Consider the following 12762-nt stretch of genomic DNA (forward strand, 5'->3'; position numbering starts at 1 on the left):
TGGCGGCGGCTGGGCTGTACTCTCCCACTCAGAGCCCCAAAGCAGGGAAGGCTGCTTGCCTTTTGGTTCATTTCCTTTATTTAATACACAGCAAATTCCTGGTCACCCTTTGTTGTTGGCTGGTTGGGTTTGTCGCTTTCCTTGTTGTTTACAACCTCCAGGTATTTGTGGACAGATCTTATCATCTCCTTCCCTCTTAGTCACCTCTTGGCCCAACTCTGCATATTTTACTCTTTTTAACTCTGCTCCTGTTCTGACCTCCCCACTCTCGGAAGCATATTTGCTTTGTGTTTTCAGATTTTATTTCATTTTGGCTATTTAAAGAGATGCAATAAACTAAATATGGCCTGGCAAGTCTGGTCTTAAAATAGAAAACATATATATGTATATTTGTGCGTGCATGTGTGTCTGTGTACATAGGTGCATGTGTGTGCCCGTGAGTGTGCATCCATGTGTGTGTTTGTGTGTGTGTGGCCAGTGTACTATAAACCCAGGGCATCAGTCTCCTGACATCATTGCTTACACTTTTTGCCATTCTCCCCCAAACATTAGTTTTCAGCCTGTATTTTCTCAGGTTCCCCAAAAATGATTTTTTAAAAAAAGTCAAATCAGAAAGTGATCAGCGTCTACCACCAGACTCTGCTTTAGTATCCATCCATGTCTCTGAGGTCTTGGGGCTCATAGGAATGTGCTTATTTTCATAGTCCCGTTAACATGAATAGTTTCAGAAGGGCCAGCTCAGTTTTGTCTTCAGTTTTCTCACTGGTGATTGTCCATGGGTGGGGTGACAATGGAATGCTAAGGGACATGAGTGAACTTTTCAGGATGATGGAAATACTCTATATTTTGATTGAGGTGTTATTACTTCAATGTGTCAAAATCATCAAAATTTTTTACAGTTCATCATTCTTAAATTATACCTCAGTAAAGTTGATTTTAAAAGTTAAACACATACACTTTGCTCAAAAATGATCCTGTAGAGCATTTATGCCTTTATATGAATTTAGCTAATGCATTCTCTCCCCAGGGCCATTTGCATTTTAGGATATAAGTGATGATGTGGAAGGTACCAGCAAGGAAGTATGGGATGGGAATCTGGGGATGGAAGTACCTTCCTGCTTTCAGTAAGTTACATAGGCACTCCTTATTCATAAGGCTGAGCTTGGTTTCAGATAAATAATCAGAAAGTAGGTTGTGCAAGGTTTTAAGAAGAGGATCCAAACTGGGACTTAGTAACGAACTCTGAAACTGCCACTTGCATTCTCTAAACTTCACATCAAGTCAATACTCTGTATGCTGCAATTCCATCTTACATTAAAAAGCAGGTCTACTAAGGGACCCGATTCCATGAAATAAATGTGCTTTTTACAATGCTTGATTTGCAAGTCAGTTTCAAAAATAATTTGGTGAAGATATCAGAGTTATTTTTACAAGATTAAAAATCAGTATTCAACAAATTATTTTATTCACTTTGACTTTTTTTTTTTTTTTTAACCTGTCTGTGACGTATGTCTCCTTTGATCCACACACACACCCTGGCCAGGAGGAAACAGGCACACTCTGCTAGTGGCAAAGGGATGGGGACTGGAGCCTGATCTTGGACCTTCCCTGTCTCACCTAGCTCAGCCCCCATGCTGTCATGGGCCGCAGCCAAGTGGCCTTCCAGGGTTGCACTGGAAGGAGCCACAACCCCTCCATGGAGCCATCCCAGACACAGCTTCTCCACGGAGCCCTGGTCTCAGCCCTGGAGGCCAGCAATGTGCTTCACCCACTGGCCTGCCACGTTCCAGCCAACAGAAAAGCTTTTGACCGAGAAGTGGAAACTAGGTTATTCAGATCAGATCTCTGTTGTAGACTCCAGTACCCTAATGATGAATTTTTAAAATTCCCTAACAAACCTCCAAGACTCTTTGCTTGGGTCGGTCAAAATACAGTAGAATGTGAGAGCACATGTCAGAATTCTCCAGCCTACATTTGCTGTTGTTGTTGTTTTGAGACAGAGTCTCACTCTATCGCCCAGGCTGAAGTGTAGTGGCGCAAACTCGGCTCACTGCAATCTCTGCCTTTCAGGTTCAAGTGATTCTCCTGCCTCAGCCTCCTAAGTAGCTAGGACTATAGGTGCGTGCCACCACGCCTGTCTAGTTTTTGTATTTTTAGTAGAGACAGGATTTCACCATGTTGGCCAGGCTGGTCTCGAATTCCTGACCTCAGGTGATCTGCCTGCCTCGGCCTCCCAAAGTGCTGGGATTACAGGTGTGAGCCACCACGTCCGGCCCAGCCTACTTTTATACTATGAACAAAACTTCTTAGAATTACCAACTTAAGTACAATAGAAGCTTTTGAAATTAGCTGGGGGGAAATTGAGTCACTGAGTAAGGAGGAGTAAGAGCAAGAAGATCAGAAGGAACCACAGAATCGAACACGTTCAAAAGGAAAGAAAATCAGGAAATTGTTCAGTGCCATCCCTTCATTTCATAGGGGAAGAACTAAGGACTAGAGAAGTCAGGTCACCCCGACAGGACCCTATGTCCCTCCTTGTTGCCTGACCTCTCCCTGTGAGTCTCAGTGGTCCTGGTCCCACAGCAGGTGCTTGGGGACCCAGAAGGAGCCCAGGTCTCCTGACACCCAGCCATGCTCTTATTGGGTCCCTGAATCTGGAATGGTTACTCATGTTGGGGTAATTTTATATTCTTTTTTCCAAAAGTTGATATCCAGCTAGAATCTGTCCTTCCTGAGAGCTTGTTACTGCCCTTTCTCTCCTCCCTGCCTGTACTGCTGCTCACTTGGGACTCACACTCTTTGCAAAAAAGCTTGTTTCACCCATGGGTAAGTTTTGTAACTAGAGCAGGGAGTCCTTGCCTTTCATTCTGATGCATTCCCCAAAAGCAGAAAAGTGTTATGAGATGGGAGTTTGCATTTCTGACCAAAGACTCCGCAGCAAATAAATCATGGAAACGAACAATATGTCCTTAAACCAAGATGTAACTGTAAACCTCTGCTGTCTTATGAAATAACAATACTGTGCTTTGAGTAGCCAGACCACATAGTAGCTGGACTCTAGACTCTAAGCAGGGATGAAGTCAGTGGCTGCTGGTCTGGGCCTTCCCCAGAAGGAAGCCAAGAGATCAAATTTTGTTTTTAAGTTCTATGAATCACAGACATTATTTTTGTAATTTTTTTTTTTTTTTATGAGACAGAGTCTCACTCTGTCACCCAGGCTGGAGTGCAGTGGCACGATCTCAGCTCACTGCAACCTCCACCTCCCAGGTTCAAGCAATTCTCTTGCCTCAGACTCCCAAGTAGCTGGGATTACAGGTGTGTGCCACCATGCCCAACTAATTTTTGTATTTTTAGTAAAGATGGTTTTCACCATGTTGGCCAGGCTGGTCTCGAATGCCTGACCTCAAGTGATCTACCCCACTTGGCCTCCCAAAGTGCTGGGATTACAGGCATGAGCCACTATGCCTGGCTTTGTAAAAAATTTTTAAAGCCAATTTGCTTGTTTAAAAAACAAAATCCACATTGGTAAGTTTTGTTTTACTAGAAAAATGGTGAATAAGTTGTAAAGCTTTTGATAAGTTCAGTGGCTCCTGTAGGCAGACAATAAATTGCTGAGTCCCAAAGTATTGCAAGATTCTGGAGAGTACTTTGTTCATACTTTGAAGGATATGCCTGATTATAAGGCAAAACAAATTACTGAAGCCTTGAAATAATGAGGTTGTTTCCATTTACTCACACATAAAATAATATATCTAAAACATCCAGCAACTCTCAAAAGAAGAGAGTAAAAAGCTTTTGAGAAATCAGATACAATTCATTCCAATTTAACTTGAAAATTCACAACAGTCCGTGTTGCATTTTATACATCTTGAACCAAACCATGGCTTTGAATAAAGCCTTCATTTAAAAACCTAACCTATATATGGTGGGTGTTCATGTTCTACTAAAGCAAGATCCCTGTCCTAGTTGGAGGGAACTTCCTTAGGTCCTGCAGCATAAATCAGTGCCTGTCGACCAGGGAGTGTCAGGAGGATGTGCTGCTTCCTGCCCCCTCCCGCACAGGGAGCAAGGCTGTGCTGAATGGAGATATTCTAGTAAGGAGGAGGGTGTATGTGAGAAGGTGTGGCATCCACAACAAAACTAATAAAGCATTAGCAACCTTAGGTGACATGGTTTAGCTATGTCCCCACCCAAATCTCATCTTGAGTTCCCACATGTTGTGGGAGGTAATTGAATCACAGGGACAGGTCTTTCTCATGCTGTTCTTGTGATAGTGAATAAGTGTCACAGGAGCTGATGGTTTCATAAGGGGGAGTTTCCCTGCACAAGCTCTCTTCTCTTGTTTGCCACCATGTGAGATGTGCCTTTCACCTTCCACTATGAGTGTGAGGCCTCCCCAGCCACGTGGAACTGTAAGTCATTAAACCTCTTTCTTTTGTAAATTGCCCAGTCTTGGGTATGTCTTTATCAGCAGTATGAAAACAGACTAATGCATTTGGAAACCAAGAGGCTGATGGTGTTCAGGACACATTGTCCCCATTTATAGGACCTTGGCAATTCAGAAAATCGCAAAAGCAGGAAGGCCCCTCTCACTTTCCCCTCCTTGCCCTTCTCCCCTGGGGCAGGTTATAAGATCCTCATTTGGGAGAGTCTGTGCCAATACTTGGAGGAAAGGAACATCCTTGTCTCTGAAGACACAGAGCACAGAGAAGAATCCGAACAAACAGGCCTTTCTCAGTGGCCCTGGTTTGTCACCTGTTTCTTTGGGTCTTCCTTTCCTTATGATGGCTCCTGTGTCACATGAAACACGCACTAAATATGTGTGCCTGCTTTCCTCTTGTTACTGTTTTGTTACAGGGAAAGGCCCCAGCCATGAACCTAGCAATTGGTGAGGAAAGAAATCTTTCCTTCCCTACTGATATGGTTTGGCTGTGTCCTACTCAAATCTCATCTTGAATTGCAGTTCCCACAATTCCCACATGTTATGGGAGGGACCCAGTGGGAGATAATTGAATCATGGGGGCAGTTTCCCCCCATACAGTTCTTGTGGTAGTGAATAAGTCTCACGAGATCTGATGGTGAATAAGGGGAAACTCCTTTCACTTGCTTCCCATTTTTCTCTCTTGTCTGCTGCCATGTAAGACGTGCTGTCCACCTTCCACCATGATTGTGAGGCCTCCCCAGGCAGGTGGAAATGTGAGACCATTAAACTTCTTTCTCTTTATAAAGTACCCAGTCTTGGGTATGTCTTTATCAGCAGCATGAAAACGGACTAATACACCTACCAGTCCCGGATTTGTTTGGCAATAAAGTGATCCATTCACCCCAAGAAGTGGGTGGAGCTGGGAAAGGCCAGACCAACCATTTGGAATACTGTTTTTGATCCGCCCCCAGGAGGTGAGGATTGGCAGGGGCTGGGGGGAGTGCTCACCTCCAGCGAGGTGAGCTGGAGCCCAAAGCGGGACTCCAGCCTCAGCAGAAGAACTGGAGAGCAAGCCAGGAAAGGCAGATGGAGCTGACTCACATGCCAGGGTGGGAGAGGGCGCACGGCCTGCCCAGACCCTGATGAGCTGAGCACAGTGAAAACAATGCCAGGCCTCACCTGCCCGTGCTCACTGGCTGGTGGCAGGGGGGCTGAGCAGGTGTTGAGGTGCTCACAGGTGAGTAGGAGAGGAAAGGCAGGCGTCGGCCTAAAGGCAATCGCAAAAGAGAAATGCGTTGAGAATTGTAGCACTGTATCCATCGAAAAGGAAGCTCATCTTTTACTGGGTGTCTGTCTAATTGCTTTAGACTTGACACTGCATTTGCTGCCCTGATTTCTTGTCCTAAACTTCAAGCTTGTTAAAACAGGGTCTCTATTTTCTTCTCCTGTGGTCAGTGCAGGGCAGCAGGGCTCACTTGCTAAGTGCTTACTGATAGATGTAAGATTATTGTTAGAGATATGAACCTGCTTGCTCTTCTGAGCCTCTGTAATTCTAATTTGGTCCTTTGCTGTCATTAGAATCGTCTGGGGAGATTTTTGTAACTCCTGCTACTCAGGCCACACCTCGTATACTTAAATCATAATGCTCGGAGTTGGGGCTCCAGAAACTGGAATTGTTTCAAACTCCCCGGGTTACTGCATTAGCAGTCAAGTTTGAGAACAACAGGCATGGTAAAATCTTTTCTCAGCCTGAGCAGCCCATTAGCTTCACCTAGGGAGCTTTAACAATCACTAATGCCTAGGCCTCACCACCCTCCATCCCATGTTCTGACTTAATTAGCGTGGGGTGGGGCCCCTAAAACAACATTCTAACAGCTTCCCAGGCGATGAGAATGCACAGCTAGGATGAGCTTCTCCTCTGAAGCATGAAGACCCACAGAATACTGCAGAGTTGCTGGGGGTGGCCCTGCCCAGATTCTCGCCTAAAACCCCCAACTTTCAATGACATTGTGGACCTGCTTTCGTGTTATTATAAGGTTTACAAATTTCTATGCCACCTATCAGACCTTTTTTAAGGATGAAATAAAAGTTTCTGTAACTTGTATAGTTCTTTCCCTGTGCATTTTATCATAATATTGAAAAACGACAGTGAAAAGGAACCAAGGCATCTCGGCAGCATGCTGCTGACTAGTTCACGCAGTTACCACCAAAGCGCATGGATGGGACCCAGAGCATCAGCCTGTGCCCACTAACGGGGACAGAAACTTACCGCGTTCGAGTTTTGACATATTTCTTGCAGTTGTTGAAAACTATGAGGCATGAAATCCAGATTTATGACTTTTTAAAAAGTTATTTGTGGATTCCCAAGACGATTATGTTCCCATCACTTATGTAGCCTTAAAAGAAAAAAAACTCAAATGATGCTTTAAAAAAATCCAAGTTTGGCGCTCACTGAGTTCCAGTGTCAGTTGTCTGAATCGTATTCAGCGAAAGTCAGGGAAAAAAAATACACTCTGCCTTCCTTTAACTGCTAGTTTGTCATGGAGAACAGAAAGTCCCATTTGTATGTGGCTTTTGGAAAAGCTAAGCCGGGAGCGATTATCCTGATGCACTTTTACTTTTTGCATAAAATAAGAATTTGAGGAGGATGTCCCGGGAGAGTGAGCCACTTCTTATTTCCCAGGCCTCGCCTGCCATCCTCTTTGACAACATCATAGATTTTATTTTTGCCGGGAATCTCATTATCAAAGCAATGCCCCCCCCCCCCCCCCCGCCACACACACACATTGCCAGGTAAACCATAGAGGGTGAGGGGGGTGCAGTTTATAGTTGCCTTAATACACCCCCTCCTCTGCCATCACCTCCTTTTTTGTCTGGATAAGTTCTTTGGCAGTTCTCCCAACTTTTATTTCTGAAACATCCTAAAACATCTCAGTATTGAAAGCAAGGCAAATTATATAAACCGCACTCCCATGCCTGACAACACATATTTTTGCCTGAGGCCTTTACTGCCAAGAGCTGTAAGGACCCTTTAAGTCATGTTCGCTATTTTTACTGGCCTTGAGAGTCTCCTTGCTTTGACATCCTCTTGTCTCCGTTGTCAGACTGTTAAATGCTCATGCTTCTAGTTCTCTTAAATAGATGCAGATGTGTGGGGCTGGGTTGACACTGAGCCCTCTTCTCTTTTGCAAGAGCTGGGATGGGGACAGAAGGTGGTTTGGAAAACACAAGCCACCTTGATTTTAGACAAACTCTAAGTTACAATCAGGTGTCTTCATTTATAACATTTAACTTTTTCTTAACCTGTTCAAGCTATGTTGTTGGCTACTGATTGGAATATCCTTTTATAACTTGCCTTAAATCTCACTACTTGTTCCAACCATCCCAGAGTGTGGCGTCAACTGTCATTGCGTGCTGCTCTTTCCAGCCTTTCTAGTTTGACTCTTAGCAAAAGCCATAATCTTCCTCCAGTCTGTTTCCTTTCTGCAGTGACAAAATTGCCCAGGGAAAGGAAAAAGAACAGCATCTGTCTTCTTTCTTTTTAGCTCCCTGGTTTAAGGCTTTCTTTTCCCCCATGATGAAAAACTATAATCATTCTGCTTAGAAAGTACAGACCCCTGAGCCTACTTCCAAGAGAAGGATGGATTTTCAAGTCTGTTATCTCTACTTTCCCAGAGCCCGGGGGTCTCCCAGGCCAGAAGTTGACAGAACTGTCTTCATACGCTCGAGACAACTTCATGCCCATTTCCTTAAAACTAAGAACATAAGATGCTGATTTTTCTTCCAAAAAAAAAACCTTTCTTGTTCTTTCAAGAACTGTTTCACTGACCGTGTTTCATATTACAAAATTGAAACTTGGAACTTTTGAACTGCAAATTTAGCAGAAAATGAATCCCTGCTCTTGTGGCTTTGCTTGTCACCTCTGCTCAGATGCCTCCCAGACCCCTCTCCAGCTGCAAGCTGCATGCAGAACTGTTCCTCTAAAAGAAAACAAACTCCTGTTTTTCCTACTACTGCTACTGCTACTGCTACTGCTATTGCTACACACACACACACTCACTCAGAGAGAAAACACTTCTGACACCAAATGTATGGGTTTTTTTCACACCAAACAATTCTGCAGTTCACTGCAGACACCAGCTGAGCATCCTACAATCCAATTCTGGCACCACCTGCCTGGAGTTAGCAGGTGAAGGACTCAGCCCCACAAGCCTGCCCCCCTCCCCATGCCAATTGCTTGTCCCAGGTCCCCCTTCTAACTGACCAGTGGTAAATCAGGGGTTCCCACAACCCCCTCCTGGGATTTGTAACTTGCTAGAGCAGCTCACAAAACTCAGAGAAACACTTAACATTGACCAATTCATCACAAACGATATTTTGAAAGGATGTGAGTGAACAGCCAGAGAAGAGATGCACAGGGCCCGGGGCCGGGGAGCGGGGCATACGGAGCTTCCATGCCCTCTCAGGGGGCATCACCTCCTGCACCAGGGTGTGTTCAACCCCAAAGCTCCTGAACCCTTTAACGTCAAGATTTTTTTTTTTTTTTTTTTAAGGACAGAGTCTCGCTGTGTCACCCAGGCTGGAATGCAGTGGCGCCATCTCAGCTCACTGCAAGCTCCGCCTCCCGGGTTCACGCCATTCTCCTGCCTCAGCCTCCCTAGTAGCTGGGACTACTGGTGCCGGCCACCACGCCTGGCTAATTTTTTGTATTTTTAGCAGAGACAGTTTCACCGTGTTAGCCAGGATGGTCTCAATCTCCTGACCTCGTGATCTGCCCACCTCGGCCTCCCAAAGTGCTGGGATTACAGGCGTGAGCCACCGCTCCTGGCCTAACGTCAGGATTTTTAAGGAGCTTCATTACATAGGCAGGATTGATGAAATCATTGGCCGTTGAGTGAACCCCAGACCTCGCGGGGGTGGGGCTGAAAGTTTCAACCCTCCAAAGATTGGGCACGTTCCTCTGGCACTCAGCCCCCAGCCTCCAGGAGCCACCTCATTAGCATACACTCAGGTAGGGTTGGAAAGGGCTTGTGATAAATGATGAAGGACGTTCTGCCTGCATCGCTCAGGGAATTCCAAGGGTTTTAGGGGCTCAGTGCTAGGAACCCAGGGCAGAAACCAAATACATATTTCTTGTTATAGCACAGTGTCACCCCCTCACTCTGCCTAATTTGGTGACTAGCTGCCCCATCACATTCTGCCTATTTAAGCCAAGCCCCCGTTCCCCATGGCTTACCTCCTCTTCTCCCCAGCCAGCCCACTTCCCGGGCGTGATAACTCTTCTGCCCCAGCTGGAGAGTTGTTCTGAGCCACGTGCCGCCTGGCAGTGCTGCTGCCTGTCTTTTGAGGGCTGCCTGAGGTTCACTACCCCTTTCTCCATTACCTCTGCGACCTGGCTAATCCACATCCTCCCCCACCCGTGCTCTTCAGCACCACTGCCTGCCCGGCTCAGTGCATGTCCTCATCCCTGCAGCCTCCACCCTGGGCTTCCTGACCCTCACTGCGTCCGGCACCGCTGGTTGCGGACCTGCTCCGGCTCTCTCTGCCCAGCTGGCTGGCCTGCCTCTGTTCCGACCTCCCCTGCCTGGCCTGGTGTTCTGGGCACCTCCTCCGCTCACATCGCTGCTTCCCCTGCTTTTGCTATCTGCACTTTCCATGTCCTGCTCCTTCTCCCAGCTGGTGGTGCCTCTGAGAAGAGGACTGAGAGCTGCCTGTGAACCCCGCAACTTCGTGGGTGTGGTGGGAGCAAAGGCAGAGGGTGTGAGTTTAGTGGGTGTGCGCCACTCTTTCAGGAAGTTTTGTTACAAAAAGATGCAAAGGAAGTGAAGAGGGAAGGGGTTTGCAGGATGGGAGAAATAACAGCATTTTTGTTGTTTGTTGTTGTGACTGTTTTGAGCCAAAACATGACAAACAGGACAGAAGGAAGACCTAATGGAGCATGTCCTTGAGAAGGCGAGAGGAATGAGGTTGGCCTGGTGGGGGATCAGCCTTCCATATGGGGGTTCCTCTCCAGCAGCCTGGGGTTCTGAGGAAGGCAGGCCTGCAGCAGGTGCCGGGTGCCGGGGAGCAGGAGACATCTCTGTTACTTCACTGTCCTCAGTGCGGAGCCATGGCTGAGCGTGAGAAAGGGCTTATAGGCTACAGGCCAGGCAGACGGGAATGGGCAGTGGGGAGGGGAGGACGAGCCAGGTAGAAACAGTGATTAGAAACATGGAGGGCCACACGGCCAACGATCAGGGGACTAGCACACCAGCCAGACCCACCCGCTGCGATGCCAGTGCAGAGAAGCTCAGCATCTGAATTTAACCCGGGTTGTGGTTTGACTCAGTCCAACGTGGAGAGAAGGGCCAAGGAGTCACAGGGGGGTGGTGGGCTGTATGCTGGTGTAAGGGCTGGGACATGGAGGGGTGAAGGCGGGAGTCAATCGCATCGCTGGGCAGGGGCCTGGGGCTGCTGACAAGGTGGGAGGTGGCAGCTACGGAGGAAGCTACAAGGGATTCTGCAGTTCCCTGGGGAGAGAGGAGCCCAAGGGACTGGGGGGTGAGGGAGTTGGAAGGGGCACCTGTGGATGTCCTGAGACTTCCAGGAAGTGGGACAGGATCGGTGATGGAGATAGAGACAGAGTCATCAGGGCCGGGAGGAATGACAGTAACAGCGAAGTTGAACTGGACAGCCCCGTCTGGCAGCACGGGGTTTGCAGCTGGCTTGTAGAGGGCCAGGGAACAGGATGCTCTGAGGTGGCAGCCAGGAGCAGGGATGTTTTTGATTGCCAACGGAGAAGGTTTGATGCAGAGTTTCAGGAGCCTTCATGTCTTCCCCGTCTGAAGACCTTTTTTATTTTTATGGGATTGAGGTGATTACCAGAATAGTTAATGGTGTACTCCCTTCCTATTTCTCTAGTTTTTCTAAGGTCCAGGGGCTGCAGACGTCGTTTGTCCTTCTCCCCGGTGCCAAAGACAGTTAATTCCAACTTTGATGGGCTCAGTGCAGGCCACATTGTCACATGTAACTCTACACTGAGAATTATTTTAGAAGGTTAAACTCCTAAATATGTTTTGATTTTCCAAATGGTGGCCTCTGGGTCTGCCTTCACCTCTTTTGCAATGATCAGCACTAGGATCTGCTTTCGGAGATGGTTGTGCAGAGCCAGGGCTTTCACCAAAGCTTGGCCGCTTGGACAGGACTCACGATGGAGGACAGTCAGGTGACCCGGGTTTCAGATGCCTGCATCCTCCCGTGGGTGGTGAGGGGCCTGCCTCCTTTATAGCTTTCCGCTGCCAGGCTGGCGCCTCCTCCCCTCACCCCCATCTCCTCCAGAGGAAGACCAACTTAATCAAATCTTATCACAACTACGTGCTGCCTCCTGGAAAAAGCCTGCCTTCTCGCCCCTTCTTGTCCCTCCCTGCGTGGAGGCAGGCCCTTTGTCCAGTGCCCATGTGGCTTGGTGGGTGGTCTTTCTAAGTCATCAGAGGAGATTAGCAAACACACATGTCCGTTGGCCTAACGCCCAATCTGCAGGCAGCCTTATGAATAATCAACGTGACTTGTCTCTGTAGTTCAGTGCCTATATCTGCCTCTCAGTTGGTATTGAACCTGGGGGAAAACAGATGGATTATTCATTGGAAACGTCAAAACCTCGACGGCTGAGCTTTCTTACAAATGCCTGTGTGGCCCCCGTGGTATCTTAGTGTTCATCTCCCCATTTGCACATGGGAAGCCAGTCACATTACTGGATTCCTGGTGAGTTTGACTTTTCATTCTGTCTTGAATCTCCCTCCCTTCCCCAACCCCATACCCCACCCTACTCCGTCCCTTTTTCTTGGGTCTTCCTAATCTCAACCCCTCCATCTGTCCTCCACGTTGCCTGCATAGTGAGCCTCCTAACACACAGCTCCCCCCATGGCCTTGTCTGCTCAGGCTTCTGAGGTCCCCAGTAACCACGCTCACACTGCGTAATCACGAACGGTCTGGTCCACACCTCATCACTTGGCGTGCATGTAAATGTTTTAGCAAGTTAGCTCTTGCAATTATTGCCGCCGATCCCCTCGCCCCTCACTCCTAGTGACCCTGGGCTGCGTTCACGCATGCCGTGGGTCTTCAGACACCCAGGTCTCAGGACCTGAGGGGCTCCTGTGTGCTTTCCGTGAGGAACTGTCTTTCTGCTCACGACTCCATGTCACATGCCACCATCATGAAGTCCTCCCTAAGTGCCCCAAGCCCACTCAGGCTCCCACTTTCCTGTCCGTGAAATGTCTGTAACTTCTAGGGTGTCCTGAAGAAGCAAAGACCGTGTTCCTGCATTTTTGCATCCTCAGAACTTAGCCTGATACTCACAATGA

General features: G+C 47.6%; 1 protein-coding gene across 6 annotated transcripts in view; it reads left to right on the forward strand.

Moving 5' to 3' along the window:
• MCPH1 (microcephalin 1) overlaps nucleotides 1-12762 on the forward strand; it is a 237460-nt gene that overhangs the window by 196533 nt on the left and 28165 nt on the right. The gene's annotated exons all lie outside the window — the stretch shown is intronic.

The sequence above is a fragment of the Pongo abelii genome, chromosome 7, assembly GCF_028885655.2.
Source record: "Pongo abelii isolate AG06213 chromosome 7, NHGRI_mPonAbe1-v2.0_pri, whole genome shotgun sequence".
Classification (NCBI taxonomy): Eukaryota; Metazoa; Chordata; class Mammalia; order Primates; family Hominidae; genus Pongo; species Pongo abelii.